Genomic DNA, 21,983 nt, shown 5'->3' with positions numbered 1-21,983 from the left:
TGGATGTGGTGGAAATGTCGGCGGATGATTTGGTTTATGCGAATGTTGGTAGGGTGGAAGGTGAGCACCAGGGGCGTTCTGCCCTTGTTGCGGTTGGAGGGGTTGGGTCTGAGGGCGGAGGTGCGGGATGTGAATGAGATGCGTTGGAGGGCATCTTTAACCACGTGGGAAGGGAAATTGCGGTCTCTAAAGAAGGAGGCCATCTGGTGGGTTCTGTGGTGGAACTGGTCCTCCTGGGAGCAGATACGGTGGAGGCGGAGGAATTGGGAATACGGGGTGGCATTTTTGCAAGAGGTAGGGTGGGAAGAGGTGGGAAAAGAAGTTCTAGCTTATTCAGCCTCTCCTTATAACTCAGACCACTGAGTGCAAGGAACATCCTTGTAAATTTCTTCTGCACTCTTTCCAGTTTAATAACATCCTTCCTCGAACAAGGTGACCAATACTGAACACATGCTCCAACTGCAGCCTCACCAACCTCCTATACAACTGTCCTTTTTTGTGAAGACAGAACTAAAGTATGTATTCAGTTGCTCAGCTGTTCCTTTGTCCTTTGTTATACATTTCCCCATTTTTATCTGTGGGGACCTACATTTGTCTTCACCAATCTCTTTCTGTTCACGTACTGTAGAACCTTGTAGTGTCAGTCTTCATGTTCCTTGCAAGCTTATTTTCTTTTTTACTGTGTTTTCCCCATCTTAATCAATCCCTTTATCCTTCTTTGCTGAATTCGAAACTGCTTTCAAACATCAGACCTATTATTCTTCTTGGCCACTCTCTATGCTTCTTCCTTCAATTGTATACTATATAATTTCCTTTATAAGCCATGGATTGGCCCTGTTTCCCATTTTGCTTTTGTACCAGACAGGAATAAATAGTTGTTGCAGTTCCCCCATGATTTCGTTGAATATTGCCAATGCCTATATACTGTCGCACCTTTAAGCAACTTCCACTAATCTATCAACGCCAACTCATGCCTTATATACCTTCATAGTTTCCTTTATTAAAAGTCAGCACCCTTGTCTCCAAATCAGCTGGCTCACTCTCCATCCTGATAAAAAAGTTGTGTCAAATCATGGTCACTCATCCCCAAGGAGTCACACGCAGCTAGATTGGCAATGATTCCCTTCTTATTACACAGTACCCAGTCTCAGATGGCCTGCTCTCTAGTTGGTTCATCCACATGTTGCTTAAGAAAACCATCCCATATGTAGGCCAGGAATTCCCCCAAGTAGACATTGTGGCTAATCTGATTTGTCCAATCTGGATGCAGATTAAAATCACCCATGATCACAGATGTCTCCATATCATAAGCTTGGCTAATTTCCTGTTTAAGGAGAAAGTGAGGACTGCAGATGCTGGAGATCCGAGCTGAAAATGTGTTGCTGGAAAAGTGCAGCAGGTCAGGCAGCATCCAAGGAGCAGGAGAATCGACGTTTCGGGCATGAGCCCTTCTTCAGGAATGAGGAAAGTGTGTCCAGCAGGCTAAGATAAAAGGTAGGGAGGAGGGACTTGGGGAGGATTGTTGAAAATACGATAGGTGGAAGGAGGTCAAGGTGAGGGTGATACGCCGGAGTGGGAGTGGGGGCGGAGAGGTCAGGAAGAAGATTGCAGTTTAGGAAGGCGGTGCTGATTTTAAGGGTTGGGACTGAGACAAGTTGGGGGGGTGGGAAATGAGGAAACTGGCGAAATCTGAGTTCATCCCTTGTGCTTGGAGGGTTCCTAGGCGGATGATGAGGCGCTCTTCCTCCAACCGTCGTGTTGCTATGGTCTGGCGATGGAGGAGTCCAAGGACCTCATGTCCTTGGTGGAGTGGGAGGGGGAGTTGAAATGTTGTGCCACGGGGTGGTTGGGTTGGTTGGTCCGGGTATCCCAGAGGTGTTCTCTGAAACGTTCCACAAGTAGGCGGCCTGTCTCCCCAATATAGAGGAGCCCACATCGGGTGCAGCGGATGCAGTAAATGATGTGTGCGGAGGTGCAGGTGAATTTGTGATGGATATGGAAGGATCCCTTGGGGCCTTGGAGGGAAATAAAGGGGGAGGTGTGGGCGCAAGTGTTGCATTTTTGCGGTTGCAGGGGAAGGTGCCGGGAGTGGAGGTTGGGTTGGTGGGGTGTGTGGACCTGACGAGGGAGTCACGGAGGGAGTGGTCTTTTCGGAACGCTGATAGGGGAGTGGAGGGAAATATATCCCTGGTGGTGGGGTCCGTTTGGAGGTGGCGGAAATGACGACGGATGATACGATGTATATGGAGGTTGGTGGAGTGGTAGGTGAGGACCAGTGGTGTTCTGTCCTGGTGGCGATTGGAGGGGCGGGGCTCAAGGGCGGAGTAGCGGGAAGTGGAGGAGATGCAGTGGAGGGCATCGTCGAATTTCCTGTATAATACTATTCCAACATGATCACTGCAGTCTGGGGGTCTCTGTATGACACCCACTAATGTTTTTGTCCCTTGGTATTTCACAGCTCCACCCACACAAACTCCACATTGTCGAAGCTAATGTCCTAAAAAGACATGAACAAAAATACGTGACCAGGAATTGAGATATTTCTGCTCAAATATTGATCTTGGTTTGATGCTAATTAGCCTTGTCGACTTTCAATGAGTTGCTTCGTAAAATCTGGGACCGCCAGCAGAAGGTGATGAGCTAGAACATTTGTGCAATTGTTTTCTCAGTAAATGAACATAGATACATTTTGTTGAGATTTTCACAGTAGATGACAGTGCTTCTCCAGCAGTTGGAAGTGAGGGCTGATAGTAGATCCTTCACCCAACACCTTCACTCATAAAAAGTTAAGGCACACAAAAGATTGACTGAGGCTACTTAGTTTAACATCATTTATTGAAAAAAATGGTCGAGTGTTAAAAAAAAGATGTTACAGCAGAAAATTGAGAATGGCTTTATCAAATGGAAATTTTGCCTGATAAAAGTATCGGAATTCTTGGAGAAAATGGAGGAAACCGTGATTGTAATATGTTTTGATTTTCTGAAAGTGTTTGATAGCACCCATGCATAAGATTACTGAATAAGATAGGAGCCTTGGCTTTGGAGGTACTGTATTAACATGGAGAGAGGAGCTTTGAAATCCCAATCAGAAAAGTTTGATTAAGAGTTTTATTTTACAGAATGTCAATCTGTGGAGTACCACATAAATCTGTTCTGGGGACAAAAAAAAATGCAAATTATTTTGATGACTTAGATGAGGAAAGTGGGTATATTGTAGGCAAGTTTGCGAATGACTCAAAAATTGGAGCAGAGACAAGTGATGAGTATGACACAAGAAGAAGTTTGTGGAGGGATACAGATAGGACAAGAGAGTGAACAAGGAGCTTTGCATAATAATGTAATGTGGACTAAATAAATGAGAACAGACATAAACAGTGAAGTTATGCATTTTAACGGGCAAGATAGAGATTGAATTCAGAGATCTACAGGGAGTCAGCATCTCCGAACCACATAAAGTTAGCTTTTAATTTCAACTGTCAATAAGGATGGCAAATGTCATGTTGGGGTTTGTTTAAAAACTAATGGAATATTGAGATTAGGAACAGTCAGATAGAGCAGCAAATGTGTGGCTGAGGAGCTGCTGCAGGGGTTAGGATTCCCATTTTTCAATAACTGGGATCTCTTCAGGGATAGAAATGACCTGTATAAGAGGGAGCTGAATTGGAAAGGGACCGATAATCTTGTGGGGAAATTTGCTAGCAGTATGCTAAAGGTTTTAAACTAGTAAGGGGGCTGGTGGGAACCAACAAGATAGTGAGAAAAGAGAAATGTTTGAGGTGAGATGCGGTGAGAAATTCTAGGGGTCAAGGCAGACAACAGTTTGGCAAGAGCAAGGTAATACTGCGAAACTGCAAGAGGCCTGACATGTGAGACAGATGGACATGGGGCATTGATGGGAATGTGGGACAAGGATATCATTACCATTACAGAAATGTGGCTCAGGGATGAACAGGACTGGCAGCTTAATGTTCCAGGATATCGATGCTGTTGAATGTATAGACAGAGGAGCAAGAGAGGAGATGGAGTGGTGTTTTTGGTTAGAAAGAATATTACAGTTGGATGTGGAGAGGATATTTCTTGGAGACTGCCCAGTGAAGTTATGTGGATGAAACTTAAAAATAAGAAAGAGATGATGACCTTGCAGGGTTTGTAAAATGGGCCTCCTAATAGTCAGTGGGAAATTTATAAGCGATTATGCTATCTGTAAGAAAAAAGGATAATGGTAGGGAATTTTAACTTTCCAAACAGAGTTTGAGGTACTGTTAAGATCTTAGAATGTGGAGAAATTGGTTAAGTGTGTACAAGAAAACGTTGTTATTCAATATGTGGCTTCAGGGAAAATGATCATAATTCTATTGGTTTAATAATAATGATGAGAAAGGATAACATTGATTTAAAAATGAAAGTTTCAAATTAGAATGTGGCCAGTTTCGATGGTATTAGACTTTGAGAAGTTGGTTGGGCGGAGGGGGGGGGGGGGGGTTATTCACAGGTAAAGGGATGGCTGACAAGTGGGAGGCCTTTAAGAATGAGACATTGAGAGTTCAGTGATGGTATGTTTCTGTTTGTGTGAAGGGCAAGGCATGGGAAAAGCTCAATGATGAGGGAAATTGCAACTCCTGTCCAGAAAAAGAAGGGGGCATTCATCAGATATAGACAGCTGGGATTGAGTGATTCTGAGAAGGGTATAAGTGCAGTAGGAGTATACTTAAACAGGAAATCATGAGGGAAAAAAAGGGACATAAAATTGCTTTGGCAAATAGAATTAAGGAGAATCCGAAAAGATTCTAAAATTATTTGAAGTTTAAAATAATAACTAAGGAGAGAATACAGGCCTCAAAGATCAACATGGCTTTCCATGCATGGAACCATAGGAGATGGCAGAGACACTAAGCAAATATTTTGCATCAATATTTACAGTAGACAGGAGCATGGATGCTAAGAAACTTGGGAAATAAATAATGTGATCTTAAAATGAGTTCATTTTGCAGAAAAGGAGGTGTTGGAGGTCTTAAAGTAGAAAAATGTAAATAAATCCTGGAGACCTGATTAGGTATTTCCCAGAACTTTGTGGGAAGCTAGGGAAGAGATTCCTGGACACCTTGCTGAGATATTTGTATTGTTGAGAATCATAGATGAGAATGCCAGATGACTGGAGTGTGACTAATGTGGCAGCATTATTGAAGTAAGTTGTATGGAAAAGCAAGGGATCCATAAACTGGTGAGCCTTTCATGTCAGAGATGCTTCCAGACCTTCTGAGCATTTCCAGCCATTTCTGCTTTTGTTTCTGATACACAGCATCCACAGTTCTTTCAGTTTATATTTAGTAGTCAGAGAGCATTACTTTTTGAATTGGAGGTCTGTTGGAACATAACAACATCCGAACATAAGAAATACAACCAGGAGTAGGCCATCTGACTCCATGAGTCAGCTCTGCCTTTCAATAATACCGTGGATCATCTTTGAATGGACTGAGACTCCACTTACCCACCCCGCACTATAGCCCTTCATTCCTTTACTCTTCACAAATCTGTCTTTACCTTTACAACATTCAACAGGTTAGCCTCAGCTGCTTCGCGAGGCAGGGGATTCCAGAGATTCACAACCCTTTGGGTGAAGACGTTGGCTTGACCAGCTATCCTTAGTAGCCACACACGCAGATGACAAGCAACATGAGTTCGACTGGGACAAAATTACTATTGGGACAAGCCAAACAGAGAACAGCCAGGGAATTCCGAGAGGCATGGCACTCATTCACAGATTCAATCAATAAGCACATCGACCTGGACCCAATACACCGGCCACAGCAGCGGACAGCTGGAACTGACCACCGAAAGCGGCAGATACAAACCACTATAAATGCCAGAGGAAAGATCACAGAAGCGCTTCACAGGAGGCTCCCAAGCACTGAGGATGTCACCTTGACAGGGGACGAAACGTCTGCAACACAAATTCCCAGCTCGGCGAACAGAACCACAACAACGAGCACCCGAGCCACAAACCTTCTCACAAACTTTGAGCCTCCCTGCTTCTGTCTTATCTATCGCACTTATAATTTTACAATCCCCTCCCCCATTCTTCTGAATTCCAATGAGTATAATCCCAGTCTGCTCATAAGCCAACCCCCTCATTTCCAGAATCAACGTAGTCAAACTCCTCAGCAAACCCTACCCCAGTGCCATCTCATGTAAGGCGATGGAAAGTGTACAGAGTACTCCAGGCGTGGCCACACCAGCGCCCTATACAGCTGTAGCAGAAAGTCCTAATTTTAAACTCTATCCACTGGCAATGAAGTACATTATTCCATTTGTCTTCCTAATTAGCTACTAGACTTGCAAACCAGACTTTTGTGTTCCATGCACAAGAACACCCAGGTCCCCCTGCACAGCAGCATTCTGTAATTTTTCACCATTTTAAAGTAGCCCACTTTGTTATTATTCCTACCAAAATGGAGGACCTCATGTTTACGAACATTGTACTCCAACTGCCAGACCCTTGCCCACTCCCTTTACCTGTCTATATCCTTCTGCACACTTTGCTCTATCAATCATTTAAGTGGCTTCTGCGAACTACAACACACTACACTTGGGTCTCTAACTCGAAGCAATCTAACTGAATTGTAAAAAATTGCAGTCCCAACAATTGTGAACAGTTGCATTCTCAACACTGATTCCTGAGACACATCACTAGCCACTGAGTGTCAACCAGAAAAACACCCATTTATCCCCACTTTTTGCGTTCTGTCAGTTAACCATTCTTCTGTCCATGCTAATGCATTGCCGGTAACACTGTGCATCTTTATCTTATGCAGCAGCCTTTTGTGCAGAACCTTGCTGAATGCCTTTTGGAAATCCAGATACACCACGTTCACCAGTTTCCCATTGTCTACCACGGTCATTATAACCTCAAAGAATTCCAATAAATCAGTTAAAGATGACTTGCCTTTCATGAACCCATGATTCATTAAATAAATGTAGGTGTTGCATTTTTGTAGGGCAAACCAGGGCAGGACTTATACAATTAATGGCTGGGCCTTGGGGAGTGTTGCTGAGCAAAGAAACCAAAGGGTGCAGATGCATCATTCCTTGAAAGTGGAGTTGCAGGGAGACAGGGTGGAGAAGAAGGTGTTTGGCACCCTTTCATTCATTGGTCATAACATTAATTGTAGGAGTCGAGATGTCATGTCTCAGCTGTACAGAACATTTGTGAGGCCACGTTTAGAATTTTTATAGACAAATCTGGCTGACCGTTTCTATGAAAGATTTTGTGAAACTTAAGAGGGTGTAGAAAAGATTTCCAAGAATGATGCTGGAACTGGAGTGTTTAAGCTATAAGCTGAGGCTGAATAGGCTGGGGCTTCTCTTTTCCCTGCAGTGAGAGAAAAGGAGGCTCAGGAGTGGCCTGAACAAGACTTATAAAATCATGCCGGGCATTGATATGGTGAATAGCCAAGGCCTTTTTCCTCGAGTGGGAGAGTCCAAAACGAGAGGACAGCGGTTTAACGTGAGAGGAGATACGTTTGAAAAGAACCTGTGGGGTAACCTTTTCATGTGTATGTGTGGAAAAAGCTGCCAGCGGTCGTGGTGGAGGCGGGTTCAATTACTGCATTTAAAAGGCACCTGGATGGGTGTATGAACAGGTAACATTTAGAGGAAGATTGGCCAAATGTTTGGCAAATGGTACTTAGTCAGATTGGGATATCTTGTCAGTGCAGTTGGACCGAAGGGTCTGTTTCTGTGCTGGATATCTGTATGACTATAATGTTTGTTAAAACTGAAAAGAAGCTCTATTCCTACTACAGCTGGAATACTGTGACCTGTTCTTGGGACTCATATCACAAAGAAAAGGTACATTGGACAGAGAGACAATCCACACGAGGTTTAGTCGACTGATCCTGAAGATGGAGGGACTGTCTTGAGAGTAGAGATTGAGTTGTTTGGGCCTATACTCGCTAGAACATAGAAGATTCAGTGGTGACATTCGGAAACATCTATTATTTTCAGGAAACTTAATGGTGTAAATGCAGAAAATGTTGTTTCCCCTTGTGGAAGAGTTTGGGGCCAGGGAGTAGAATCTCTGAATTAGAGGTCACAAATTTCGGGAATTTGTGGAATTCTTTACCACAGAAGACTGTCGAGGTTGGGTCATTCAGTATTTTGAAGGCTGAAATGGACAGATTTTGATTTGGTAATTGAATCAATGCTTACAGTTAAAACGCTGGAAAGTGGAGGTGAGAATTATCAGCTCAGCCATGATGTCATTGTTTGGAAGACCAAACCCCATTGGCTGAACAGGCTGCTTCTGGTTCCCTATCATTCACCTTTCTCGGCCTCAGTTAAATTAACCTCCATTTCATGTTTGAAGCCCAGCTGCTTCAATCCCTCCTCATCATGAAAATACACAGGGATCACCTTTCTCCCTGTTTGATGGCATTGCATTCTGCCTCTAATGCAGTGACTGCATTTATAGTCTTCCGGTTCTGTTGAATATTTGTCAAACACAACCACAGCTGTCACAGAAAAAGGTTAAAGACAGATCAAACTACATTTAAACTACCATATCAAGCACATTGTCGGTTGGCAATGCATGGAATACACACATTGCATATTAAAGCTCTCTCAGCGCTCACCCATTAAACACTGCAAGATTTGTTCATAGATGATTTGCTTATGTGTGTATGGATGTCTGTGCCTGTAGATGATAATCAACTTGTATAACAAAGTTTCGATGCATAGTGTTGTTCCCTTTTTATTCTGGTATCAAGCATTTCAAAATCAGAATGACAGTGGGTAGGAGTTCGAGCCCCTTTACACGGCTACATCAAATGTTTTCTGTGATTGTACAGCTCATGTAATGTGCTGGGTAAATCTCCCTCTATATTGTGCTGTCCAATGCAAACATGTGAAATACATTTTGGTTTAGACACAGTGTAGAACTGCATCCAGGATTCCCTGAAAAAAACCCTCCCAGAGCAGGTACAACACAGAGTCGATACAGAATAAATCACCCTCTACAATATTAAACATTCCATGAGATGTGCAGTAAAAGTTAATTATAATGCATTGCACTGAACCATTAAACATTCCTTCGCCAAGAATAATACTTTCTGAGTTAGAATGAAAACACGATCACATTAAAGTCTTTCCGATCAAGCATTTCCAGATCACTCGATATTCAGACAGAATTTTGCGAAAATCTGGCTGTCCTGACTCAAATCTCTCGAAAGAAATGGATGAATTTGGCTGAGAGCATATGTTGGTGAGGTGTTGGCTTCATGTTATTAAGGAAAACATTGTCCGATTGTGGAGAGGCAAAACAAGGCATCAGATAGAAAGAAAAATGGTGGGAAGGCAGGAGGGGAAGAGAAAAAAAGAGAGACAGAAATACTAGCTGTGCCAATGTATCTCTTAATTATAGTTTTTTTGACTAAACATGACAATTGACACCTCTGTCATTCAACAATCATACAACTTATGTATTAAAAAGTCCTAACATCAATTAGTATTGGAATCCATTGAGTTATTTGTATTTTTTCCACAATTCGCGTGCTGTGCTTGTGGGGAAATATAAATTGGGGTTTTGTTGTTCTGTAATTTATTCTGAGAATTCTATTTCTGTGTTTATTTACATAAATGCTTAATTGGTTTCAAGGAAGTGATGGTGACAGCAAAGCCAGATGAAAGAAGTGATTTGTTGGTATGATTCAAATCGAAACAAGTTTATTTTAAGAATGCTGACCATTTTCAGAAGTGAATATAAATTTATGAAGACGAATTGCAACAGATTTTATTTATTTCTGGATGATAAACACAATTTAAAACTTTTATTTAGGTTAAAAATTCAGTGCTGAAAATTCTGCAATTAAACTTCAATGTTGAACTGGATCTACTCTGAATGTCGCTGCTGAAAATGTGTTGCTGGAAAAGCACAGGAGGTCAGGCAGCATCTAAGGAACAGGAGACTCGACGTTTCGGGCATAAGCCTGAAACGTCAATTCTCCTGTCCTTGGATGCTTCCTGACCTGCTGCTCTTTTCCAGCAACACATTTTCAGGTCTGATCTCCAGCATCTTCAGTCCTCACTTTCTCCTACTCTGAATGTCCCACTAATTTATATTGTAGTCCGTTTAGACGGTGCAACATCACTCAAAGTGCATTTTAGAATATTCACGTGAAATACTTGAAATGACATCAGGAACTGCGCAACAATTACATTTAATTGATCTAGTTGTTGTGAGGTTTTGTTACATGTAATACTTTCTGGTTAGGGTCAGCAATGAGTCCCTACCCCCAATTGCCCATTGAATAACTTGCTAAAGCCACTTCAGAACACAGTCAATTACTTCTCAATGGGTCTGGAATCTCATGTCGGCCAGACCTTGTAAAGGTGACAGTTGCCTTGTCATTCGTGAACCAGCTGTTTTTGTATTTTCCCATTGACTCGGGTTACATGGTCACCATTTGGCTTTCTTTCCGATTCCAAACTTTCTTTAAATTCAAATTTCACTCTGGGCAAACGATGGTATTCCAAGCCCCGTCCATTCAACATCAAACTGGAGTTTGGGAATACTGGTATCATGATATCACCACTGTGATCCTAATATTGGAAATGCACAGAAAGTGGTCACAACCAGAAATGCAATAAATCTGACACTTTACATCATGAACAAATATTGGAGTGCAATACTGGCAAGAACTCTCTTGCTGTTCACAGCAACATCACAGGAGAATTTGCATCCAAACATCAATCTTAAATTTGTACAGGACTCTGTCTGAAGAGCCTAACTCACTGTAATTTGCATTTTTTGAATTCTTCACTGACTTATGAAAAAGTTAGTCACATATCCCAAGAAGGTGGTACCTTTTTGAAGGCCTGCCATCTTGCTCGGCTAATTATGGTTGATCTTTCTTAAGAAGCTTTATTACAACCAAATGGCTTTTCATCGAGACTGTAGTGCTGGAAAAGTACAGCAGGTCAGGCAGCGTCCGAGGAGAAGGAGAATCGAAGTTTCGGGCATGAGGCCTTCATTAGGATACCTGATAAAGGGGTTATGCCTGGATCGTTGATTTTCCTGCTCCTCGGCTGCTGCCTGACCTGCTGTGCTTTTCCAGCACTACACTCTCAACTCTGATCTCCAGCACCTGCAGTCCTCACTTTCTCCTGATGGGTTTCTTGGTCAGGTTCGGCACAGGAAAGGACCATCACCTTATTGTTGAACGGTAGGGCAGGCCAGGTAGGAAGGGCAGACGTCCTCCTCTGAAGGACAAGACTGAACCATGTAACATGCTTCAAACCTTTGGTAGGTTTGCCCTTATCGTTCATTATTCCAGCATTTTCATTTCATACTCTTTTATTAATTGAAGCTACCATGGTAGGGACTGATTCTGGAACTTTACTCCAAACCTTTTAATTGCTTATTACATACTCATAATTCCTCCTCAACCACTTTATCAAACTGTCATGTTAGCTTCAACGATTTTTTTATTGACTCGTGGAACGTGGTGGTTGCTTTTAGTTGTCCGTAGATGTCCTTCAGCAGATGGCAGTAAGCTGCCTTTCTGAAATAACATGTTCCAAAATGGCCTGAGGAAGGGAATTCCAGATTTTGACCCAATTACAGTAAAGGATCGGTGACATATTTACATGTCAGGATGACAAGTTTTTAGAGAGGGGCTTACAGTGGTGCTGTTCCCTTGTATCTGCTGCTCCTGTCCTTCGAAATGCAAGTGGTAGTGGGAAGGTACTGTCTAAGGAAGTGGCTAAGTTACTGCAGTGTAGTATTTTAGATAGTGCATATGGCAGATACTAAGAATCAGATTTGGAGGCAATGGACGCTTGTGGATGTGCTACTGATCAAGTGGGATGCTTTGTCCTGGACAATGCCAAGCTTCTTGAGTGCAGTTGAAGCTGCTCCTCTCCAGTCAAGGGGCGAGCTGTGCTATTAGCCTCCTGACCTCTGTCTCTTACACAGTCAATTGGCTTTGCGAGTCAGGAGGGTGAGTTAACCGCTGTCCTATTCCTAGCCTCTGGCCTGCTTGTACAATCATTGTATTTATGTGGAGTGTCCAGCTCAATTTCTAATGAACAATAAAACCCAGGGTGTTGATGGTGAGGGATTCAGTGATGGTAACACTATTGAATGTCAAGGGGTTTTGGTTAGATTGTCTCTTATTGTCAATGGTCAATGTCTTGCAGTTTTGTGGTGTGAATGCTATGTGCCACTTGTCAGTTCAAGTCTGGATATTGTCCAGATTTTGTTGCGTTTGAATGTGGACTGAGGAGTCGCAAAAATGTGCTAGATTCATGCAGATTTCACTTCTGACCTTCTGATGGAGGGAAGGTCATTGCTGAAGCAGCTGAACATGATTAGGCCAAGAACACTTTCTTTCGGAACTCCAATTGGAGATTTGCTTTGGCTGAGACGACTGCCCTCTAACAAGCAAAGCCATCTTCGAATGTGTGAGATATGACTGCAGGCAGCAGGGAGTTTGTCGCCTAATGCCCATTGAATCCAGTTTTGCTACGACTCCATAATATCACACTCTGTCGAATGTGATCTTAATGTCAAGGGCTGTCACTCTCCCCTCATTTCTGGAATTCAGTTCTTTGTCCATGTTTAAATCAAGTCTGTAATTCAGACATGAGCTGAGTAGGCCTTGCGTAATCCACATTTACGCAGTTTATTGCTGAGCTAGTGCTGCTTGATAGCACCTTCCTACATCTAACTCATGATTGTGCATGGACTGATGGGGCAGTAATTCGCCAGGGTGGTTTGACCTATTTTCTGTGCACAGGACGTGCCTGGCCTATTTTCCACATTGTCCATGCCAGTGTTTTAGCTCGACCGGGATTGCGTGGCTAGCACAAGTCATCAGTATTATTGCCAGAATTTTGTCAGGCTCCATTGCATTTGCAGTAACCCCTGACCCCCCTCCCCCTGCCCAACAGTGCCTTGATTTTACATGGAGAGAAGCGAATTCCCTGCTGACAGGTAACTGTGATATTGGTGATCTTTGGATGATGCCGAGATGGATCAGACAATTGGCACTTCTGGCTGAAGATTGCTGTGAATGCTTCAGCCTTAACTTTTGCGCTGATGTGTTGTGCTCTCCAAAAGCAGAGCAAGGGAATATCTGTGGAGCTTATTCCTTCAATGAGTTGTTTAATTATCAACTTTAATTCACGACTTGATGTGGCAGCACTGTGGGCTCAGACCCCTGTTTCCTGAATTAATGGTCAAGCCACAATATCTCCAGACTATAACTCCAACCCCCACACCATGATGTGGATATTCACAACAGAAGATTGCTTACCCTTTGTATTGTGTAGATTCCAGCAATGCATCGTATATTCGCTTAAATTGTTAGTCTCGAAAATGCTTTACTTCACAGACTTTAGAATATAATGTTCTGTTTTCAATTCTTCTCTCCGACAGGCAATGTCATCAATGTCACATTGGCTTTCCTCCTCACTAATTGCAAAACCAAACATTTTTCACCTCACCTTTGAACTCACTGATCAAAATTGCTACATTCTTGACGAGATCGTTCATATACGCTGCAAACATCAAAGGATCCAGCACCAAGTCATATAGTAAGTCACTGGACACAAGATGTCTTTACAATGACTACCTTCGACCATTACCTTCTGCCAACAAATAAACCTTCGATGCATTTGCCAAACTGCACCAGATCCCATGAACCCTTACCATATTAAAGATGCAAGATCTGGTCAAAAACCTGATTGAAGTCAAGAAGCATTACATCCACTTTTTACACCCGATGTCACATCTCATTGCCTCTCCGGAAAACAGAATCAACCACTTCCGATATGATATCATTTCCACCAAAGCCATGCTGAATTTTATTGCTTAAACCTTACAATTCCAACTTTTAATGAATGCTGTTTCTTAGATTTACTTATTAACTTCCCTCAAGCTTTCTACTTTTAAACATAGGTTTATGAGTGAAACTACACATTGTCATTTAGCTCCTTTCACCCGATGATAACTCTTCTTATCTCTCTGACAGATAATTTAATCCAGCTAAAATAATCTTGTGTCTCTTCTGCTTCATTCTGGGAAATGGGAATGGAATTGAATACAACGTTGAGACCAACAACAATCTGCTTGTTCTTAACACTGTCAGTGTGTGTTCACCCTCAGAGGCAGGAAGACTTTGTGCTGATAATACGGAAAGTAGCGCCTGATGTATCATTCTCAGCTGGCACACAACTTCCTGTTTCTATGTGCCAGCAGCAAGCCACACATCTCACTTCTGATCAGAAAATAAACCCAGGGATGCAATCTGGCGGAAACATCTGCCAATGTGGCCTATATCAGGACACAGAGTGTGAAGCGATCACATTGAAGTGACATTTGCAAATCGACCTTTCGATCTCTGTTTCACGGTCTGATTCCAGGACATCATTGGACGAGTCTCTCGACCATGTAACAAGCTCATTCGATTCACTAAGGTCTGGGACATATCGACATGCACCTTGTCATGTCTTTGATCTTGTACTACTTGTTACTCTCTCTTCAGATTTAATGATGCCAGTTTTTGATTCTGTCTTCTGTATCCATCACCTTCCCAGCCGAATACATTCTGTTTGATCTGTTTCCTAAATTTTGATCAACTAAACAAATAATACAGTTTTGTACAGACAGGTATGTCGGTTTGTCAGATTAACAGAATCAATATATGGAGAGATCACCTTGGCTGTATCGAACTCTGACCGACATTGAATTCAAATAAACCACAGCACTGTATGGTTTCAAATGAGGCTGAAAGCCATTGCTCATGAGCAATGAGGCTGAAAGCCATTGCTCATGAAAGCCACTGCAAAAATTTCCTATTTTTAACAAAGTTTCAAATATTATTAAAAGTTGCAGCCCTGGCATTTCCTACAGTGAGCTTTGTGGTGTTTAAATGTTCTGGTCAAAATTTGCTTCAAGCAGAAGACTTAAACATTGGTTTCTCCGAGTTCCCAGCCATTGCACTTGCAGTTCCATAATAACTGCAAGCTATTGATAAGCCCCAGAGAGAACAGAATGTCCAGGACCTGCACACATCCAAACGCCATGATGTAGGCCTCGAAGCCCTCCGTTTTTTTCCTGTCACGCCACCCAAGCAGTACTGCTCAACCTCAACTACATTTCCATTCAATCCTCCCACCTACTCCAAACCAAAGGGGTAGCCATGGACACCTGTATGGACCCCAGCTATGCCTGCCTCTTCGTCAGATATGTGGAACAGTCAATCTTCCACAGCTACACCGGTATCATTGTCCACCCTTACCACCGCTACATTGATGACTGTATCAACGCCACCTCATCCTGCCACTAGGAGGTTGAACAGTTCATCAACTTTACTAAAGCCTTCCACACTGTCCTAATCTTCACAGGGACCATCTCGGACACCTCCCTCCCTTTCCTAGACCTCTCCACCTCTATCTCCAGTGACCGACTAAACATTTGCTACAAGCCCACTGACTCCCACAGCTACCTGGGCTACACTCCTCCCACCCGACCTCCTGTAAAAATGCCATCCCTTATTGTCATTTCCTCTGCCTACACAGCACCTGCTCCCAGCAGGACCAGTTCCACCATAAAACATCCCAGATAACCTCCTTTTTCAAAGACTGCAATTTCCCCTCCCATGTGGTCGACGATGCCCTTGAACCCCATCCCTCCAATCGCAACAGGGAGCCCTCCTGGTCCTCATCTTCCACCGCACCAACCTCGCATACATCATATCATCCTCCGCTGCTGCCACCACCTGTAAACAGACCCCATCTTTCGGGGTATATTTCCCTCCCTACCCCTATCTGCATTCCGGAGACACCATTCCCTCCGCGACTCCCTTGTCAGGTCCATGCCCCTCCACCAGCCCACACCTCCCCCCTCACCTCCGACAAGCCCCCAAATGATCCTACCACATCCCAGAGAAATTTATCTATACTTCCACAAATGTCATCCACTGTGTCAGTTCCACCTGATATGGTCTCCTCTACATCAGGGAGACAGGACACTAACTTGCGGATCATTTCAGAGAAAATCTCTGGGACACCCGTGCCAACTAACCCCACGGCCCCGTGGCTGACCACTTTAACTCCCTCTCCCACTCCACCAAGAACAGGCCGGTCATATTCAGTTCATTTCCAATGAATAAATACAAAATAACCGAGCCTGAATTTGGGATGATATTAACAGGATTTATTTTGATCTAAGCACGAACAGATTATTTTGACATAACAGGTTGAGAGATTCATTTCCTGAAAAAGCAGCTCAAATGATATAAGCTGGCACCAAACCGAGTTTGGTCAATACTGAGGCAAAAATACAGCATACAGCCTTGAGTGAAATAAATAAAGAAACTATCTTCACACCGGAACAAGATAGAGTGCATTAAATATGAACAAAGGCACAAGCATTTTAGGATATAATAGAAAAGTAATTTATAGTATATTGAAATGCAAACAGAGATGTGAATTTGTGTCTCGACATTCTTCCTAGCTAAATTAATCATTTCAGAAATGTCTTTGTTAAATTTCATGAATCATTCGTTGGTCCATCCATGAACCTTGCGAGGTCCTTGTTAAATTCTGAACCATAGCCTTCCAGGTTCACAGTGGTTTCGAGTTTCATGTTACAGCAAATTGTGAAGTTGTGCACTGTATGCCAATGTCTTAGTTCAAAATTTAAAGCAATCACAGCTCCAAATATTTACAAAATATCACTATTGGTCTTCCTTGAATCCAAAAAACATTGTCCCTTTGATCAATGATTTCTAAAATTTACTAACATATCTGTTGTGAAGGACGTTTTCAAGTAACTTGAAGTGCAAATGGTTCACATCAGTCGGAATACAGTAACATTTCATGTGTTATCCCATACAAAAAGAAATCAAGCAATATTCACGAGTTGCTCTCAGCACGTCTATGATGGACTGTTTTATCAAACAAAATCATTTCTAATGTTGTGAGGGCTCATCTATCTTCTGTGCAATGGTCTGAATTTTGTGTCTGACTGCAGATGAAACTGGCTGATCTGGGTAAAAGTACAGTTTGTGCCTTTCACATTGTTAATACATATTGCTGACTTTAGTTGAATAAGGTGATGTTGTCCCAGGCATCGTCTGGCACCATTAATTAGACCATTAATTTCCACATCACTAGCCAGACTATCAGGTGGAGTGTATTGATCTCATTGAAACGAATGCTTGGAATATTTCCGGTGTGAATCATGTGAATTAGAGCCTCTGAACGAGACATAGAACATAGAACAATACAGCACAGAACAGGCCCTTCGGCCCACGATGTTGTGCCAAACATTTGTCCTAGCCTAAGCACCTATCCATGTACCTGTCCAATTGCCACTTAAAGGTCACCAATGATTCTGACTCAGCCACTCCCACATGCAGCGCATTCCATGCCCCCACCACTCTCTGGGTAAAGAACCTACCCCTGACATCCCCCCTATACCTTCCACCCTTCACCTTAAATTTATGTCCCCTTGTAACACTCTGTTGTACCCGGGGAAAAAGTCTCTGAATGTCTACTCTATCTATTCCCCTGATCATCTTATAATCCTCTATCAAGTCACCCCTCTTCCTTCGCCTTTCCAATGAGAAAAGGCCTAGCACTCTCAACCTATCCTCGTACGACCTATTCTCCATTCCAGGCAACATCCTGGAGACAAAGTAGAAAAGATGAATTTCGAGTAGTTGGAAGTTTTCACCACAGAGAGAGATTATTCGCCCATCGCACCTGTATCACGTGAAGACAGAGCCTTCCAGCCAACACCCCATTTATAGCATGTTGATAATAGCCCTGCAGGTGATAGCACTGTAAACATTCGGGAATATTGTTTGGGGTCTAATCCATTATCAACATAGATATGATCTCCAATGCTGTAAATCCTGGCGTATCGGGAAAAAGTAGGGGCAGAACTGTATCAATATTCAAACAGTTGGTCCAGCCCTGAGGAGCTAATAGGCCCATTTCTAAACGTTGTTTCTCAGGACATTCTGACTATTCTTGACTTAATATCATTGTAAACTGACAAGAAAAAAATGCAGACATGTTCCCCAGAAATGCTGACAGCAACATACCTTTATTCAGCCAAGATCAGCAACATGAATTAAGAAAGTTTAAAAAAAATATTTCTTTTAACTGATTATTGACAACACGGATTTCACAAAGTGCAAAGTACAGAGGGGAAGGGTGGAGGGTTGGGGGTGGGCGATGTTCACTGTTCCCTGATGTCCGGTTGCGTTTGTGAGCAACAGATGAACCTGCAAACCAGATTCAGGATGGTACTGCAGGTATTTCAGCAGATACTATGTACACGGAATTCTCCCATAAATCAGCAATGACATGAACATTTATTTTTTATTGTGTTTGAAGCCAACTAAAATTGAACAATATGGTTGGAGAAGTTCCTTTCGTTTCTTTGAACTAGTAACAAGGGACGCTCTTTGTGGACCTGGGGTGGCAGGAGGATCTTTCACAGCAGAATGTGAGGGAACAGAATCATGTTGGAAATCCAAATAGACTGGAACTTGTTTCACTGGAGGGTGAGAGGTCGGGGTTGGGGGTGGGCGGGGTGACCTCATACAAGTTTATAAAGCCATGAGTGGAAAGGTGAATGGCTCTAATTGACATGATTCATACTGGGAATGTACGAAGCTTTCGTTTCAAAAATATCACATATCAATAAACTCCACCTGACCCTACGGCTAGCGCTGTGGAAATTAATGGTCTAATTAATGGTGCCAGACGATGCCTGGGACAACATCACTTTATTCAACTGAAGTCAGCAATATACATTCACAATGTGAAAGGCAGAAACGATACTTTTACCCACTTCAGCCAGTTTCATCTGCAGTCAGACACAACTTAAAATTCAGAGCATTGCACAGAAGATAGACGAGTGCTCACAACATTGGAAATGATTTTGTTTGATAAACGAATCCATCGTAGACTTCCTCAGAGCAATTCGTGTCAACACACTTGTTTTTTTTGTGTGTGTGGGGTAGCGCACGAAATGTTACTTTAATCCGATTGATGTGAACCATTTGCACTTAAGAAGTTGTTTGAAAACGTCTATCACAGTAGATACGCGAGTAAATTTTACAAATCATTGATCAAAGGGGACAATCTTTTTTGGATTCGAGGAAGATCCATAGTGATATTTTGTAAATGTTTGGAGCTGGGATTGTTTTCAATTTTTGACCCAGACATTGGTGTATTTTCCCTATGGTGGGGGATTTCAACAATAGGGAACATGTTTTTCCAATGAGAGGAGAAAAAATTTATAAAGGATATCAGAGACAACCTTTTACACAGAGAATGGTTTGTGTGTGGGATGATTTGGTGGTGGATACTTACAACCTTTAGAAGATATTTGGATCATTAAATGAATATCAAATGTTTGGAAGGATATGGGCCAAGTACACACAGGTGGGATAAATTTAGTTTGGGATTAGGACTAGCATGGACTGGTTGGACTGAAGGGTCTGTAACCATGCTGTATCACTACACGACTCTCTAACTATTTATCAATTTTTCTCAATATAAAACAGTGCTGTAGTGATCCTTGAATGTTGATGTTAAGGTTGTGTCTGAAACTTTGCGAATATTTCCTTCAATGAGAGGAGTGACTAGTTCTCCAAGTTACACAACTGAAAATAAACTTTTCTCCAGCATTGTTGCTGAGTCGTTTTGTTTCTGCGGAGGCGGTGGTTATAGTTTGCAGTTGGCTTTCCACCAACTGGTCAACCGTGAGACAAAATATCTTTGACCCACTGCAGAAACTCCTCCTGCTTCCAGTAAATGAAACTGGGAACTCAAGGACCTTTTCTGCAGTCAGCTTAATTGCTGCCAACTATTGTATCCGGCCGATTAAAGGGAAAATGAATCAACTAAAATAAAGTCCTACCAAACAAATTATATTTTCCCATTTACTCACAATGGATACATTTCATTTGGCATTTCGCCCTTTAAAAGGAAAGTCACTGAACACAGCATTCACTGTATGACTATCAGAAAACAGGACATTGAATGCAGTGACGTTCTGCTTAGTTCAGTCTATTTATTGAGTATCTTTAAAGCTCCTGAATATGAAGTTAATGGATCCAAAATCCCACATTGCAGTAACAATTGTTATCATCTCAAAGTAAATTAACAAAATTGAATTGGTTCAGACTCACATCACTTGTTACACCATTCTCTGATTCATGTAATTCATTAAAACTGAGTGGGCCCTTTATACATGGTTAACACTGGTGTAGTGTAACAGCGAATTTTTGCTTATTTTTATGAGTTATCTGCCCTGTCAGAGCTATCAGTGAGCAGAGAAATGTACTGTTTATAACCTACATTCGTGGTAATTATTACTGTAATACTCTCTAATTTAACCAAACATTCCTGATGTACCCAGACTGTTACATGCAATGGTTTAGACGTTGAGGATTTAAAAAAAAACGTATGGACTGTCTTGTTCTAGTTCATTAGATGCTCTTTCAAAAGTTTACCTCGGTGTTATGTATCACTGCGGACTCACATTTTGTTTCTCAGGCACACAGCTTTCCTTTACTGTGCATTTTAATGTCGGAGCAATTTGAAAAAAAAAGATGCAGGGAGAGACATTCTGCAATGTAAGGAGGTGCTTCTAATCTCCGGGTCCAAACTGTTTAGTGACATACACTCACATTCTGAACATAATCACTTCAGACATGCTCCATATTAGGTTGTCGAAACTGAATTTAGAAACGCAGATTAGAAATGGTATGTTATTTTGTAATGTGAGAGAGACTTTGAGTGACAGCTAAATAAAGTCATTCACTTTGTTGGCTAATAATATTATTGAAGTTCTTTTTAGCTTTATCTGCTTGTGGTGGAATGTAGGATTAAAGGGAGTTAACTTCTAATTGAATATTCTTAATATAATCACTTTGGACACGCTCTGTATTCAGTTGACTAAATTGAATTTTGAAATGTTTAGTATGAATTACATGTTATTTTGAGAGACTTGCAGTATCCAGGGAAGAAAAGCTCAACTGTTTTATTAGCTAGTTATATGTTTGAACTTTAATTTTAGTTTTACCTGCTTGTGAATGAATGTAGAAAGAAAGGGAGCTAACCTCCAGTTGAATTTGTTTTTTTTTTCAACAAAATACATGCAACTATCATGTGAAACATACCTGAAGCTACTCAAATTTACTTCCAAAGAAGCTATTCAGCAAAACCAATATCCCAAGATGTGTATGTGTCCATGTTTAAGCAGAATTTCATGTAAAGACATGACCCAATGTGCTCGGGCTGTGCAAGCTGATACCAGGATCCAGTCTGAGCCTCCAGCAGGAAACCACCATGTGGAAGCTGTAAGCCTGCCCCTTCCGATGGCCATATAAATCCTGGGCACTGGACCGTAATTCAACACTCCTGGGTCGGCTCTGTTTAGAAAGATCTTAGCAGAACCGCTTCCCACAAGTTATCAGAATGATTGTGTCGACACTTTTTCTCAGTTTGTTACTGACTTTCTTATCATGTGAGTGTTTTTGTTCAAGTCTCTCTTTGTGACTGTCTCAATGTTAGTCTACCGCAGGAATATAAAAGACTCAGCCATCATTTCATCAGCATTACTGCTCATGGTTTATTTGTTTTCTTTTTAAAGGTGTCCAGTCGGAGGTTGTTTTGACCCAGCCAGAGGCAGAGACTGGGCGTCCCTCAGGCAGCCTGAAACTGACCTGTAAAACCAGCGGGTTCAATCTTGGCAGCTACTGGATGAGCTGGGTCCGACAGGTTCCCGGACAGGGTCTGGAGTGGCTGGTTAGCTACGATGATTCATCGGACAATAACTATGCACCAGCGATTAAGGGTCGATTTACTGCGTCCAAAGACACTTCAAACAACATTTTCGCGTTGGACATGGAGAACCTGAAGATCGAAGACACCGCCATCTATTACTGTGCAAGACT

The 21,983-nt window shown here is 42.2% G+C and overlaps 1 protein-coding gene across 1 annotated transcript in view; it reads left to right on the top strand.

Annotated features, from left to right (window-relative positions):
* Window positions 1–21,983, top strand: part of LOC148135134 (uncharacterized) — a 790,442-nt gene that overhangs the window by 656,258 nt on the left and 112,201 nt on the right. The window lies entirely within an intron of this gene.

This window comes from Chiloscyllium plagiosum, unplaced genomic scaffold (genome assembly GCF_037043375.1).
Source record: "Chiloscyllium plagiosum isolate Xiang-an unplaced genomic scaffold, Cpla_swu_hap1 HiC_scaffold_51, whole genome shotgun sequence".
In the NCBI taxonomy this organism is placed as follows: Eukaryota; Metazoa; Chordata; class Chondrichthyes; order Orectolobiformes; family Hemiscylliidae; genus Chiloscyllium; species Chiloscyllium plagiosum.
Note: the sequence above shows the minus strand (reverse complement) of the source record. Positions and strands in the feature narration are given on the sequence as shown.